We start from the raw sequence: 17,259 nt of genomic DNA, 5'->3' as shown, positions 1-17,259 counted from the left end.
TCAAGTCATAGGACACAGAGTCAATGCACAGTTTTCTAGTACAAAACATACTTTCCAAATCAGAACTTTTAGTATACAAAACTAGAAACTTACCAGTTAAGGGTTTAATCCATTTTATTAGACCAGTATAAACTTAAAGGACCTTAGGTGATTAACTCTATAATACCTGAGTTTATACATCATGGTTATATATCATTAATACCCAATAGGTAGTTAGATGTGTGCTTTCCGCCTTATTTCCTGTTCCTTGTTTGGTTGTAGGCTTAGGACAGATTCACCCAATTAACTATCTATTCGATATTAGATCATATATAGCCAGTATAAACTAAATGATTATAGAAGTAATCACTGTGGTCACCATTTTATTATAAGGAATAAGGGTTTTCTTAAAGAATCTTTTCGTTAAATATAAAGGAACCATTACAATTAACTCCATGAGTAACAAGTGAATACGCCAGGGTTATATACAACAATGATCTAACAAACAATGGGATGTGTGCTATCCGCCTTACTTCCTGTTCCTTGTTTGGTTGTGAGCTTAGGGCATATGCGCACAGTCGATTGTTTGTTTACTCTGAGTTTTATATCGCTTGTATCCAATTACTACTCATAGAAAGGATTGTAGAATCATTTTTACGTATCTTTCATCAAAGTAGGGAATATAGGATTTTCTAAGAGGAACATGCGAACTTTTCTAAACAGAACTTACAACTTACTACAATTTTCAACTACATTTTCAACAACATTTTACAACAACTTTCTACAACTTACTTACATCACTAAAATCTTATGAACTCACCAGCTTAATTGCTGATCAACTCTTTCAAATAGCTTGTATTCTCAGGAGCCTAGTAGACAGGTACTCGCGCTGGGAATTCAGAAGATGGAGCATAATAGCTTCAAGTCTTGTTTTGTTATTTGCTTATGTATTCTATGTTTTGTGAATACACACTTTGTAAACACTTTCTTTCTAATGATATGGTTGTTCATTACTTTGATTACTATGATGCATGTCTTGTGATACTAAACATGACGTCCTCCACCCCCGAACGTTTCCGCCGTTTCGGTTTTGGGGTGTGACACATATTATCCACCCTCAACCTGCTACTTAGAACCCCTAGAATTCTCCTCGATTCGAGTATGGATCCTCTGCTTTCAGTAGTACGGGCCCAATACTACTTTCCACATCTATCCATACTTTCCTCGAGAATCGTTCCAGATTTTCTAAGTAGCTACTCAACTCCACTATCAACCAACCCATTTCCACATACCCGCTCTCCAGCGAATACTCACCGCTAAACAGCGCACTCATCGGACTGAAAATGATCCCTAGGCTCTCCTAGGACTCCCTTCACTCCTATCTCCGCCATCACTTGCAAAAGGAACTCCCTTTAATACCTACTAACTACTTCTTGAATACAGTTACATGCTACATGCACTAGATAATTCTTCGACTGCAAGATCCTACCCTACAACGGTTGGAATTAGACAAGAGCTGAGCAATAGAGCTAAATCTAACCTTATAAAATTATATAATCCCCGTAACATGCAACCTAACGTATTCGATTAATAGTTAGTCGATATTAATGGAAGTCTCTAAAAGCACAAAGCAAGCAGAATTCGGGCATCAAGCAACCTCTGTCACCACATAACCTCATAGGCTAACTAAACTAACACATGGAATCACACTAGCATACAACCCCAACTTTTCTAACTACTGCACAAAATGCATCATCGAACTCATGAAATCCTACCTCACAACTCCTAGAGACCACTAATTATAACCATGCATCACTACCATCTGACATACATGCATGGAGGCATCTCTCCTAAGCAGGCACACTAGCATGCAATTCTATCATCTCATAATAACAACCCATCACAGCACATAATCAAGTAAGGGTATTTTGGGAAATCACCGCTCAGGCTCTGGCTGATTGTACACACCGCTTCGGACCTGCTTTCAAAACTCTTTAATTTCCTTTGAAAACTGTATGATGAAAATCCTTTCTTTTGAAAAGTTACCAACTCCTCAGTTTGAGTCCAAACATACCTGAGGGTGTGCCCGAATCCTTCAAACTAAGGCTTTGATACCAAATTGTAACAACTCAAATTTCACAACAATTTTTTTCATTTTTAATTCACAAAACATTATTCATAAATCCAAGTCAACAAAAACAATATCAGAGTCTCCCAAAATCCACACGACACCATAAGCCAGCAAATGTGTACAATCATGCCTCCGCCTTCACTGAATCTATAAAAGTACCTGAAACACATTTAAATCAACATTGTAAGAACGAAGCTTAGCGAGTTCCCAAAATACCACATACACAAATAATTAGCCACTCATGGCTAAATCTCGATAAGGACCCTCCGGTCATGTGTCTCAGTGAAGACCCTCCGGTCCCACGTCTCGGTATGGACCCTCCGGTCATAACTCAATATATATATATATATATATATATATATATATATATATATATATATATATATATATATATAAAGAATAATATAACAGCATAAGTCACAAAGACAGGATGCATAATAACAGATATCTCAGTAAAAGAAAATAAGACACTCTCGTCAATAATGTAATAAGACCCTCCGGTCAATAATGTAAATAAGACCCTCCGGTCAATAACACGAAATAAGACCCTCTGGTCAATAACACAAATAAGACCCTCCGGTCACACATAAATTACCACACAGGTAAGTATAGTGAGAAGACTCACCTCGGATGATGAACAGATCCTACAATTGTTGTTGCTGCACACCGGCCCCAAACACTGAGCCAACCCACAACTAAACTTAATTAGGATCTAAGACTAAGTCCAAACATTAAGTCTAAAGACGGCCCACTAATCCAGCCCACAAATGCCCCAAGACCATTGGGCCCACTAAGGCCCAATCCAAAAGATCCATAAAGATCCGCTAATGACCCATTTTTCTATATTGGGCCCAACCCCATATGGGCCTCATCTAAAAGCCTAAAACTTTCGTTAGTCCAATAGATGATCTCAGATGGCCCGAAGGCCCGAACAACATGTCCAATAAAGTGGCCCAAATCGTAAAGCCCAAAAACACACCAAGCCCAACTCCACGACGAATACGGGGCGTACGCTTAGCTACGTTGGGCGTACCCGATGAACCCTGGTCGCGACTTCAAATCAGTACGTTGGGCGTATATCCAGTTACTGTTGGATTAATGTCTAAGTCCATAACTATATTTGGTATGTACTTGAGCCGACCCGGCATGGTCCATTTGGGTTGCACTTCACCGGCACAATTTATATGGATAGTCTTTTGAGAATAGTATATTTATGATTTATATTAATATATTATAAGTTCTAATATATTAATATGGAATCATATTATTTAATTAGTATTGATCAAGAATTAATTTAGAATTAATTAAGTGATCAAAAAGAACTAATTAAATATGGACTCTTATATATATGGAATGGGCCAAGTTCATTTAGGTTGGGCTAAGCTTTCATGGATGGTCCATGGAGCTTTTAACCCATGGATCCTATGTAAATGAAAGGTCATGGGTATTAGGGTTTACATGTATGTAACCCTCATCCTCCATAATATATAAAGGGGTCATTGGCTCACAAAATTGGCACAAGTGTGTGAAAATAAGAGTGGGCCGATTTTAGTGTGCATACATATTCTCTTAAGTTCTTCCAAGGTGTTTTGGTGATTTGTGATTCCATTTGAGGCTTCCACACTATTGGGGCTAAGCTCTTAAAGCTTGAAGACATCAAGCTACATCAAAAGGTATGTCATCTAACTAGAACTTTGTAGTATAGGTGCTTCATGATATGCTAGTTAGGATGAAACCTTGGAATAGTTAATATTTGCATGTATAATAGAGAAAACATAGATCCAAGGTTTATAGGGTTGCATGTACACCATAGGAGTGTTAGAATGCTCAAAACCCATCAGTGGTATCAGAGCCATGGGTTGTTTTCTATTATATTGATGCAAATGTTTTATTTTCAAGTTGGAAAAAAAAAGGAAAAAAAACATGACGTTTGTCAAATTTTAAGATAATTACTTGTTTTTGTGAAAAACTAATTATTTGTAAAATTTGAATCATTTGCTATATGAGTTGAATTAGGTCAAATTTAGTAAAAGATAAAATGATATGATTATTTTATTAGTTTTAAAAGTTTGATCTAAAGAGTTTTTTGAAACCTCCATAAGTTATGGATATGAAAAGGTTTTTAAAAAAATTGATTCAAAATTTTTTATGGAGTTACAAAACTTGGTCTTAATGTTTTAAAGAATTCCATAACTTGTTCTTAAGTTATGGAACATGAAAAGTTTCATCATAAAACAAGTATTTAACTCCATAAGTTATGGAATCCAAAAGTTTTCAAGAGTTACAAAACTTGCCCTCAAGTTTTGGAATTTGGAAAAAGTTTTTTATGATAAAAAAAAAAGAATTGAATTCTAAAACTCTTGGGTTCATAACTTAAACAATTAATTAAATGGTTTTAATTTTGAATTTAATAATTGGAATTATGATGTTTTTATTGAATAATTCAATTAACTCTTATGGACTTTATTAATAGATAATTAAAGTGTTTAATTAAAAGAGAATTAATAATTCCATAATAACATGGTTTAAATTTAATTAAATTAAGAGTATAGTTTAATTAATAGATTAAACCACCAAGTATTTTAAATGTCTAAAATACACCCTTATACTATTATAATATTAAAAGTTTAATATATTATATGTATAAGAGCAAGTCGTCTTACCATTCGTAGGCCTCATTCACGAAGCCGGTCTATAAGGGGGGTATAAGGTTACTGCCTATAAAATGGCAGTTTAATGGGTGTCCACTCTCACCCACCGCTTCCTTGACTGGTGGAGGGTCGTTAGCCTAACAGGTAGGACAAGGACTATAATTCTCCCTTCATTATAAGTATAATGATAAATACTAAGTAACTAAACACTTATAAATTCCCAATCTTAGTTACTTAGGAAAATGTGAATAAGGTGCTAATCCATGAAATTACACTTTGCACTTTGTTTAAGCTGTTAGTGGAGCGTGTGTGGTTAACCGGCACACTAACCTGGACTTAACAAGGTAGGAAAAGGGTAACTTAATGTTTATCATAGTATCGTTGGAGCGTGTGTGGTTAACCGGTACATCGATTGAGGGGTAAATACTAAGGATACCAAGTATATTTGCATGGTTACTTTACACCTTGTTTTGTGATCCTCGGCATCCCAGTCACAAAACCTGAAGGGCACACTCGAGATTGAAACATGCCATTGAAAAGTTCAATGAATCTCAAAAGAATCTAGGAGTTTCAAAACCAATTAAAACCTAATAATACATTTCGTTTATCTTGGTGGAAATTGGTGAATCGTCATTCACCTACCTTCAAATATTTTATAGCTTGGATTACGGCATCCCTCTTCCAAGTTATAAAATAGTTTGTTGGGTCCTAGCCTTAATATATCATATTGGGTGTTATATTAAGGACTTAAATCAACTTTACGTGAATTTCTCCCATTGTTGATGTCTGGTTTAGACAACAATGATCTTCCCAAACCAAGCTTTCCTAATGAATATGACTTCCCGAGTTTGGCTCATGGAAGTCATACTTCTCTTCCTCCACCTCCTCCAATTATTCTCCCTAACCCACAAGTTCAAGGTCACTCAAGCCCTAATGGCAAGCAAGGTCTATGTGTGATCACATCTTAGAGATGAAGTCACATATTGACAAGCCGAGAGAGTTGGGTGTCAAAGTCTTGAGAAAGTTGGATGTTCAATCACTTTCTAAGTCACATAGTGAGTTCCTTTGGGACTACTATGAAACAGACTATGACATGAACCTTAATGATCATATCTATTTGCTTGGTGCTGCTGAATCAGCAATGATTTGGAACGATAGTAAAGCAAATTTGATTATAAGATCAACTTCCCAAAAACTTTATGGACAGTGACAATGGTGACACTGGAAATCCAGAAAAAGCATTCTCTTCCCAATGGAAAGGGATTGGCCATAGTCAACCCGGTTGACCAAATGGTAAAGAGAAAGGCTAAGTCTGAGATAGTCCCATTACCAAAGGGTCCATATGTTTATTTTGCCAAAGGAAGGGGCGTTGATTGCAAAGCTGCAAAATTTACCTAAGGATGTTAAAGTCAATAAGTTTGACTCTACATCAGGTAGAGCCCATTATCTAACTCTGTTAAGTTCTATTATGAGATCCTCATTACTTGATGTGACTGGGTCACATGTTGATGTTTTAAGAATCAAAGAATAGAGAGAAATCTTAAAGAAAGTATATGTTGATTCTGATCGCGAAGGTGGATTTCGATCGCATCAGAATTTTGAGCAGTTGCTTAAGAAGTTATGATATATTGCTAAGGAATAGATAACAACAATTTTCCATGTGGATTGTAAGGATAAGTTTTTCCGCAAAGTTTTAAAATAAAAGAAAATTGTTTAATTTTATTTATTTGAAGTATCCTTACAATGACATTTGTGGAAAATTGTTGCTTATATGATTCCACTGACAGCAATATTGGAAAATGGATTTGATTCTTTCATTTGTGGTAGTGTCTAAATTTACCAAATCAGGAAAGTTCCTCATCACCCAAGTTTCAATTGGACCGAAACTTGGAATCATGCAAGTTGAATAGTATGATGAATGAGAACTTTCAAGCATTGGAAAATCAAGACTAATTACTTGTTCACATGGATGTGTGAGTCAAGTGAAGGACTAAAGGGATCGAGTACACATTCTTGTGCACTGGTCATGTCCACCACAAAGCTCGTTAAGACTATTTGATTTACTAAAGTTTAGTAAATATGGTTATACTTACAAGTTTAAGTATAATTCTGAAACATTGGAAAAGTCTCAATGTATGGCAGAACGAATGGGAAGAATCAAATTAGGCAGAAAGATAAAAGTTTCTCAAATCTGAAAAGATGGGAGAGTACTTTAGTATCATGTTTGTGATCATCTTAATGATTTAGAAATCATATCACAATTAGTCCTCTAAAGGTCATCTTAGTGCATTCTTATGACTAAGAAGAGGAGTCATGAATTGTTGAAATGGTTAGATCAGGAAGATGAGTCATACTTCGTTCCAAAACAATTCTTAGAGTCATACTCCAAGATTGTAACTTGAGTGACATATCTTAAAGAAAGGTTTAAAACACTTGTCAAATGTAAGAGTAAAAGTGTCCTACTCTTGTACATTTGAAATTGGTAAGTTGTGATGTTTTGGATAAAACAAAGACCAACTAAGGCCAATTGTGTGAAGTGTTTGTCTTGATAAAGAATCCGCACTATCTCTTGAATATTTGGCAAGATAGTCTTATATGTCAAGAGGATAGTGGGAGTCTTAAAGATCCTAAAAAGAATTTCAAGAACTAATCAAGAATAAAACATGAGGTTCTTCACTAGCACACGACTTGAGGTTTATAACCTATCGTGTTGACATATTCTGTGCCCATTCCAGTTAAAGTTGGCTTTGCATAGGAGTTCTGAAAGTTCTCAATTGGTTGCATAACAACTTGGAAGCAATGGCAGGCCCTGTACTGCCAGGTGGCAAGAAGTTAAGATTGCATAAGTTCAGTCCATATGAGTTTGGATTTGTCATTATCCTTGTCTTGTGACTATGGTTTTGACGATTCACATGGATAAGAACACATACACCATAAAATCTAAGGGTCATAAGGTTTCTCTCCGATTCATGAAAATGATGGTGAGGAAACACTTCCACCAAGTAGATTTGAAGCAGATGGCAAAAGGTCTAAACAATTGAGACTATGATTACGGCATCCCTTTTCATAGTTCTGAAATTGTTTAGACACACATGCATGCTATCTAAGGAAAGGTGTATGATTTTGATAAAGTTTTGTCAAAGCATCTCGTATCAGAAATCTGAACTTTGGTAAGAAAGTCAATAAAGTATTGATTTCTAGAAGTCCAGCTGATTTCTGAGTACATGTCAAAGCTAGTGGGAGCATAAGTGTTATGCTAATAATCATCATGTTAGTGGGATCATGATAATTATTGTTAGTGTTGCAAGTTAGCAATGTTAATTATAGAAAACAAAAGTTTCAATTCGTGAGGCTGCAGGGATTGAAAAAGTTGTTTTGCTATAATTAAGGGAGAGGATATACTTCATTTCAGTTCTAAAGGCTTAGATTGAGACCTTAATCATCTTTAGTCAAGAATATATATATGAATTTCATGTTGGATTGGTTCAACTTAAGGAAATTCTATATATTGCGTTCTCAAAATTCGATTATGATTACGGCATCCCTCTTCATAGTTAAATTTTGAAAACATGGCAAATAAAAATATTGTAGCAAAAGACTGGTCTAGAATCATGTCTTTATGTGAGACATCATGAATCGTGTACCATTTGCTTTGGGTACATGATCGATTGCATGTGCTATAATATTTGTCATTTCTAAATTTTTCCAAATGTCCAGAGGCATTAAGAAGGGAAAAGGTCTAGAATTGGATATGACTAAAATGATTAAGCAATTGTTGAGGACAATTTGAGGTTTACCAAAGATTGGTTGCTCAGGGACAGTTGGAAGTATAGTGTTAATTTTGGAAGGACCATATTGACATATTCTGAAAAGAGGCATCTCTTATTCAGAAGTGATAGTCAAAATGAGAATATGGAGTTGTCTCCATAGGTGGAAGTTATCTGTGTAAGATTAGAAAACTTAATGCAAGAAGCATGTCCAAAGCAATGTACTTTGAATATGAGACTTAGTTTCCATGGAGTTGATCTCCATTGGAATACCTTATAATGACTGTTGACAAGTCTTTATGACTTTGTACATATTCATTACAGGAGGGTCAGTGCATATAAGTTTAAAATCTAAACAGATTTCGATAAATGATAGGAATTTGAAATTCTCACATTTTTCGATAAGGATTTGGGAGTGTGAAATTAGAATCATTGAAATTATGTTCAATTGGTTTATTTCACAAAGTAAGGATCATAGACAAACATAGAGTGCATACTTGGTGTATGGCAAAGCTATTGTTTAAGAAAAACATAGTGTACATGCTTGGAACATGGGACAACTAGTGTTTTTAATTCAAGTATAAAGTTGATAAAACCGAAACAATGAATAATGAGTAATCAGTATGGTGATAAATAAAAGTGTTTATTTATATTCATAGGGTTTGATACCATATTTGATTCATTTATTCTTGTGTTTCACTTTGCATGTTTTGACTTCCAGAATAACTAAGTCGCTCTTCATGAATGATTAAGTTATTCAAACCATCCACAGTCGGTCATATGTTGGAAGTAGATATGAATCAAGACTGTCATGGGTTGGTTTGTAGAGGTCCAAGTTGGTGGACAAAGTGGTGCTACAACACTCATGAGTGCTCATAAGTTCTGAGTATTGGATTCAACTCGCGCTCATTTGAATCACTTCATGGATTTTATCACGAGTGATCATGAGACGATAATATCTTATATTCTTCAAACCTAGAGATATGAGTTGTTACTATGAGTTGGTTATACATTGATTGCACAAAAACGCATTTGGTAACTCGATGTTATAAAACGTGCCTTTGTGTATGATTCAACAAGTAGCAGAACAAGCCATATGAGTCGAAGTTTATCCATTCCTTTTACCTTCGGGATAAAAGCGATATCTGTGGGCCCGTCGATGATTTAGCGATGACACATGTGAGTGCTTGGCCAAGCCAGGACTGATTTGATTTGTTCAATCAGTCAGTCATCATAAATCGAAAATCGGGAAACAACAAATGGACAGAGAGAATGATTATAATCCATGTCTCGGTCCATATAATATCTAGAATGGAGGAATATATGATCCCTTATCTAATAGACAAGTCATTGACAAGGTCAGAGTTCGACAACGACTTTAAGAGCTACGATTGCCAGTTAGGTTTTGAAGTCATACTCAATAATAGTTTTAGACTTATCCAAGTGGGAGACTGTTGGATTAATGTCTAAGTCCATAACTATATTTGGCACGTACTTGACCCGACCCGACATGGTCCATTTGGGTTGCACTTCACCGGCACAATTTATATGGATAGTCTTTTGAGAATAGTATATTTATGATTTATATTAATATATTATAAGTTCTAATATATTAATATGGAATCATATTATTTAAGTAGTATTGATCAAGAATTAATTTAGAATTAATTAAGTGATCAAAAAGAACTAATTAAATATGGACTCTTATATATATGGAATGGGCCAAGTTCATTTAGGTTGGGCTAAGCTTTCATGGATGGTCCATGGAGCTTTTAACCCATGGATCCTATGTAAATGAAAGGTCATGGGTATTAGGGTTTACATGGATGTAACCCTCATCCTCCATAATATATAAAGGGGTCATTGGCTCACAAAATTGGCACAAGTGTGTGAAAATAAGAGTGGGCCGATTTTAGTGTGCATACATATTCTCTCAAGTTCTTCCAAGGTGTTTTGGTGATTTGTGATTCCATTTGAGGCTTCCACACTATTAGGGCTAAGCTCTTAAAGCTTGAAGACATCAAGCTACACCAAAAGGTATGTCATCTAACTAGAACTTTGTAGTATAGGTGCTTCATAATATGCTAGTTAGGATGAAACCTTGGAATAGTTAATATTTGCATGTATAATAGAGAAAACATAGATCCAAGGTTTATAGGGTTGCATGTACACCATAGGAGTGTTAGAATGCTCAAAACCCAACAGAAACAACATCAGATCGATTGGTTATAGTGAACCGCTTGTGGTTGGGAGAAATAACCACGAGGATAGAGTGGAGAGAAATGGGTGCAAGTATAAGGACTTTATGACTTGCAAGCCATCGACTTTCACTGGAAAAGAAGATCCTGTCGGAGTAATGGATTGGATCTCGGAAATGGAATTGGCTTTCATGACTTGTGATTGCCAAGGCAAGTTACAAACCACTTTTGCAGTACGTCAGTTCAGGGGTAGTGCTGCTCGTTGGTGGAATACATTGGGGAAAACCCTAAGCCCTAATGAGCCACTGCAAATGACTTGGGCAGAGTTCTTGGTGCACTTTAAGCGCAAGTACTGCTCGGCCCAAAACGTGCTTGAGTTAGAAAACCAATAAGCTTGAGTGGGTCAGGTTGGGAAACCTGGTGAGTACATAGGGTTTTCAACCCACAATAATTTCATTATTATGTTTAAACATCAAACAATCAACCCAATTACCCATCCCCATTATCTTCCTTACTCTTAAGGATCTACCCTAAGAATCATCTATCCTGCATTCGTTCATTTCGAAGCCCATTGCTTCCAGGGTTTATATGATAGGCACTAAGTCCATAGCTGCCAATTCTTGTTCGTAAAGCACTAATTCCATAGCTGCTAAAGTTCATTCATCGGGTACTAAATCCATAGCTACCGGTGTTCAACTAATAGGTACTAAATCCATAGCTACCAACGTTTATTTAACAGGTACTAAGTCCATAGCTACCAATGTTTATTCTATAGGCACTAAGTCCATAGCTGCCGATGTTATTTGTTAGGCACTAAGTCTATAGCTGCCAATGTTCACTCATATCATCTTTCATCTCTCATCATTCATCTACCCATGTTTTACCCAACATATTCGTAGATATAAAATACATATACATTTTAAATTATATAAAACATGTATAAAATCGTTCATCCAGCATAGAAAGCAAGTATTCAAATAATATGCACACATACCACATAATTTATATAAAATACTTCATATTTATGTGTAAGATGAAAGTAACTATGCACTCACTTGTTAAGGTGGTGATTCCGAACTCAGACAGCGCTTCGCTTCTATTAATTTATTTTCTTTCGACGAAACCTAGTATCATTACCACTAGAGTTTAGTCTAATATTCACCGAAACTAATTAATAGTCTAGCTATTATTACTATTATATAAGCGTTAAACAATACTCTTCACCCACTATGTACAGACAGGGGTCAGACATAAAACACCGGAGGGCAGGACCATTTTGGCATATAGCACTTCTGAAATCCAACAATCCTATGCGGCCCTTTAAACCAGATTCCCCGTACCGCAAGTGGTTAAAAAGATATTATAACGACACTTATATAACTCATAATACTAGCCCAAATATTTATTATAAGTTCCTAATAACAATACTATATTTAAATAAAAGCTATATTTAAAATAGGGTACACGTATCTTACCTACGAGGAGGTTTGGCTAGAAGCCGGGCTCTGCAGGGGCAGAACTTCCGTGCCAAAAGCTCTTCGTCTCGGAGCCGTCGAGCGCTCCGGGGTTTTCTTCTAGCGCTAGGGGAGTTTTGGGAGGTTTAGAGAGAGAGTAGAGAGAGAAGGGTGGAGGTGTGAAAAAATGAGGGTGGAAGGGGTTGTATTTATAGGGTGAAATATGGCTGAAATTAGTGCCACATGTCACCATCTAGTGGCAAGCCTTGGGGAGAAAGTAATGGCCAAGATTGTGCCACGTCACCCCTTTTGCAGCAACACCTTGCCGACTTCTATACCCCGTAACTTTAGTATATGAGCTCCGTTTTCGACGTTCTTTATATCCACGCGTAGGTAAAAATAAGATCTACAACTTTCATTTTGACTCCGTCGGCTAATTCTTGACCGATCTTAAATTTAACAGTACGAGGAGATTATACTGTTAAATGTCCGCGTAAAATTCATAACTTCTACATACGGACTCCGTTTTCGTCTGTCTTTTTACCGTTGAGTTCCTATTAATGAGATCTTCAATTCTCATTTAGGTCGCGTAGGCCAAAAACTGCTCGATCTATAATTCGAGTTTCGGGTCGTGCATTGCTATGCCAAATCTTAGAAAATTCATAACTTCCTCATACGATGTCAGATTTGGGCGTTCTTTTTTTGTATGTTCTCGGTTTAATGTATACTACAACTTTTGCTTAGATTTATAAGGCTAAAAAGTCCTCCATTGTAAATTCACTATTTACGTCTCCCAGTGCCATGTCGGTTTTGCCGAAAAACTTTGACGGGTCATAACTTCTTTGTTATAACTCGGATTTCGACGTTCTTTATATGTATGGAACCCTTGTAACATATACTACCACTTGGAAAAGATTAATCCTTATAAATAATCTTCCATCAAAAACTCATTTTTGATGCTTATTGTCTCTAAATTGACTAGCCCGAATTTGCGGGCGTTACATCATCCATTAAGACTCATTCTAATCCAACTAGATCATGCATGGACTAATCTTAAACATCAAGCAAGCATTTTTATGAACTAATAACCTCAGAAATACAAAGAGTAGCAACTTAAAGCTCCTAGAGTGGTGTCAAACCACTAGATCTCACCCATGAGACCAAAATGGGACCAAAACTCATATAATGATAGATCTAAGCTTCAAATGAGCAAGGTTAGAGCTTTATACCTTTAATGAACTGGAGATGAAGAAGAGAGTCCAGATCCATAAGCCTTCCCTTGATACACCACCTTGCACCAAGATTCCACTTCTTGATTAATCACCAAAACCCACCAAAGATGCACACAATGAGCTCACAACACTCTTGGATGAGGCTAGGATTCGAAATTAGGGTTTAAGGACAAAGGAGGCTGATAAATGGGAGTCTTGAGGTTATAATGATGTATATATAGTGCCCAAACCCTAAAAAATATGGTTTGGCACTCTGTCCATTACGTTGGTCGTACCCCCAGCTTACGCTGGTGTACTTTCCCAGGCACGTGCCCTCCTCCATGCACGAATGGGACTGAATTGCAAGCTTTTTCCATTAAGGACCAATTCTGCCAATTATTTCAAATTGTCATAACTTCCTCGTCTTAGGTCTGTTTCCAACCAACTTTATATCCACTGAAAGGTGGCGAGAAGCCCTATGCTTCTAACGACACACCATAGCCTTAAAACTTCCCGAACAAAACCCAAAATCCTTAAAAGACCTAGCCAGCGCCTTTACCGACACCCTTGGGCTCTAAAGCACAACTCGAACTCTTTTATCACACAACCTACCTTATCCATATCCAAAAAGGGCCTCAACCTTTCTCCTTTGTAGCCTCAAAACCTTCTCATACCCGAATTACGGCCCACTACCTTTAAATCACAGAACGATCCGAAACAGGATGTTACGGTCACCCAGACAACGAGTAATCTAACAGAATAGATCATGGGTCGATATTGGTGCCTTCGACCCGCTAACATGGTGAGGAAAATCACCTCGACTGTTGAGTCTCACTGCAAAATCCTTGGCTACTGGTGTAGCGAATCCCCGAGCTAAACAATACCAAAACAACACCCAATTAACACTTCGGTCCCAAACCACTTCCATAAATCCATACTTGAGGTAAAAAGACCATTTTACCCCTAACCTAGCTTGGTCCATGACTAAGGCCCAAACCCACAACCTAAAAGGCCCAAAAGCCCAATAATCAAGCAAGGCCCAATTATGGCCCAATTTTCCAAATTTGGCCCAAATCTCTACATGGGCCTTACCCTAAGGCCCACTAATTTTTCCCATCTCCAAACTCTTATTTTCAGGTGGCCCAACAAGGCCACAAGCCACTAGACCCAAGGACAAGCCCAATTCCGAAGCCCAAATACACAAAGCCTATCTGACTGAGTACGCGGGGCGTACTCAGCACGTACGTGCAGCGTACTCGCTTGAGGGCTTGTACGCTAAGTGTATCTGCTTGTACACCCAACGTACTTACCCCTTTAGCCAAAACTCCATTTCAGTCCTTAATCCTTTAAGACATAGCCCCAAAACACATATCTGACTTCCTTGAGCTGGAAAACCACGTAATGTTGCCAACTTTACGTTCATGCATTTCTAAATGAAGCTCTTAAGCTTAAAAGGGACTTAATGAGTGAATTAATGCATGCATGTGACCAAATAACTCATAAAGATTGCACCTTTATGCTCAAAGAGTCCAATACCAACTTAGATCTAGAATAATAAGCCCTTAAAACAATTTCACTCTCTTATCAACCCAAAATGGACCAAAAGCATAACAAAGCACAAAATGAAGAGATCTATACATTCACAAGTCAAGGTTCAAACTTGATACCTTAGAAATCTTGCACAAGAGGAGATGATTCTGGATCTAAGGCCTTTCCACCATGAAACACAACTTCAAGGTTCACCACTTCCTTCACTAAGACCAAAAATAGGCACCAAGAACTTCTACTAGCTCAAGAACACCACCAAAAGACTTAAGGATCGAATTTAGGGTTTTTGTGGCATTGGAGGCTGGTAAGGAGACCAGTCATAAGGACTTAAGATCTTTATATAGGGTACAACACCCTAGATTAGGGTTTCAATATCTCGCACGTACGCCCCGGTTACAAGTGTTGGATTAGTGTCTAAGTCCATAACTATTTTGGTATGTACTTGACCCGATGGTGCATGGTCCTTTTGGGTTGCCTTCACCAAAGCAACTTGATAGGATGAATTATGGAGAGAAAAGATTAAATATGATTTATTAATATATTATGAGAATAATATATTAAAGGAGAAATCATATTGTTTAATTAATATTAGTCAAGAATTAATTAGTAATTAGTTTTGTAACTAAAAGAGATTAATTAAACTTAAGGGACTGGAATTGTAATTATAAGATAATTGCAATTTGGGCTATGGATTGCCTTATATTAAGGAGTGGACGAATTCTATGGGGAAACCCATTAGAAATCGTCCAAGGCCCTTAAGGAAAGGAGTCTATGGGTTGCTTAGGGCTTAAGCATCCAAATTAGGGTTTCCTTGTTAGATAACCCTAATAGCCTCACTATATATAGAGCCCTTATGCCTCAAAAACGTGGACAAGCTTCCTTCTAGGGTTTCCATACGTTTTTGAGAGCCTCCTTCTCTTCTCCTCTTCATCCTCTTGCTCTTGGTGTTTGTGAACCATTAGAGGAGTGACATTTGTGACTCTAAGCTTTCTAAAGTCAATACAAGAAGGATTTGAGATTGTTATTGCTACATAACAATTAAGGTATGATCTAAACCCTAATTTATATGTTATATTGATTATCATATACTAGATCTAGGGTTTATAGTCTTGGATGACTTGCATGTACAATAGAGAAACCTAGATCCAAGCATTAGGGTTTGTATGAGCACATAGGATGTTCTTATGATCAAAACCCATCAGTGGTATCAGAGCCTAGATTGGTTTCTATTGTATTGATGCCTTGTTAATTTGTTCATGCTTGAAAAAATCGTTTTTTTGCCTCCTGCCTGATGTACTCGGCGAGTCCCATTGTGGACTCGGCGAGTAGGCCCCTACTCGGCGAGTTTAGCTGTCAGACAGGCGGATTTTCAGGATTTTTTTACCTATTTTGACTTAGGATAATTGCCATAATTGTTTAAACTTAATAAAATTCGAATTTTGTTAATCCCTTATGATTATCCTTGTCAAAATAAAAGATTTTGGTCATCTAATTAGATAATTGTTACCTTATTTGATATATGTTAAGTTATGGAAATTATTTGATCATTATCTTGCAAGAATTTGAACTAGATCTAATTAGATAACCACCAATTATAGTTAATTGCCTTATTTGAATTATGTGATCTAGAATATTCTTGACAAAGTTTGGAATAGTTTCAAATTAATCCCTTTAGGTTTTATAGTTTTAAATTTAAACTCAAAAGTTTAGTTTTGAAATTTAAATAGTTGAAACCCTAATGTTTTGAAAAGGTTTCAAAACTTGTCCTCAAGTTTTGGAATTTAAATTTTGATTAAAAGTTTAATTTTGATGTATATTTAAATTCTAAACCCTAAGTTTTTGAAATGTTTCAAAACTTGCCTTCAAGTTTTGGAATTTAAAAGTTGATTAAAAGTTTAATTTAGGAATGTTAAATTCTAAAACCCTAGCATTGTTTTTGAAAAGTTCAAATCACACCCTTATGGTTTTATTAATTAATTAAGGTGTATAATTAAAAGAGGTTTAATAAATCCATAAAAGTTTTGGTTTACAATTTAATTGAATTAAAAGTATAATCGTTAAATTTGACCACCTAGTATTTTAAAAGTGTAAAATACACCCTATACTATATATAACATTAAAAGTCTAACATTATATATATGTATGAGTAAAAGTCAGTCTTACCGTTAGTAGGCCTCATTCACAAAGCTGGTCTATAAGGAGTGTTTAAGGAAATTGCCTATAAAATGGCGATTGAATGGGTATCCACTCTTACCCACCGCACTCTTGACTAGTGGAGGGTCGTTAGCCGAACAGGTAGGATAGGACAAAACCTTCCATT

Source organism: Lactuca virosa, chromosome 8, assembly GCF_052849685.1.
Source record: "Lactuca virosa cultivar CGN04683 chromosome 8, Lactuca_virosa_CGN04683_v6, whole genome shotgun sequence".
In the NCBI taxonomy this organism is placed as follows: domain Eukaryota; kingdom Viridiplantae; phylum Streptophyta; class Magnoliopsida; order Asterales; family Asteraceae; genus Lactuca; species Lactuca virosa.
Note: the sequence above shows the minus strand (reverse complement) of the source record.